We start from the raw sequence: 277 nt of genomic DNA, 5'->3' as shown, positions 1-277 counted from the left end.
AGCTCGTGGCCAGAGCATCCCCCTCTATCTCCTCCGCGATCGCAATGTAGCTCCATTTGTCACTTATAAAAATGATAACAGCTGAGCCAAGATAAGCGAGCGATAAGGCACCGGGCCGTGGCATCCGCAGCGGTGATATCTGCGGCCTCCTTTGATTGTCCGGGTGGCGTCGTCCGCATGGGCGAGCGGGGAATCCGGTCGGGCGCGCGGACGCTTCTCGGGGACCGGATTCGTCCGTCTGCGAACGCATGGGCAGGCGGCGGCTTGCGCGAACGCT

Source organism: Penaeus monodon, chromosome 33 (genome assembly GCF_015228065.2).
Source record: "Penaeus monodon isolate SGIC_2016 chromosome 33, NSTDA_Pmon_1, whole genome shotgun sequence".
In the NCBI taxonomy this organism is placed as follows: domain Eukaryota; kingdom Metazoa; phylum Arthropoda; class Malacostraca; order Decapoda; family Penaeidae; genus Penaeus; species Penaeus monodon.
The sequence above is the reverse complement of the archived record's forward strand: the minus strand, read 5'-3'. Positions refer to the sequence as shown.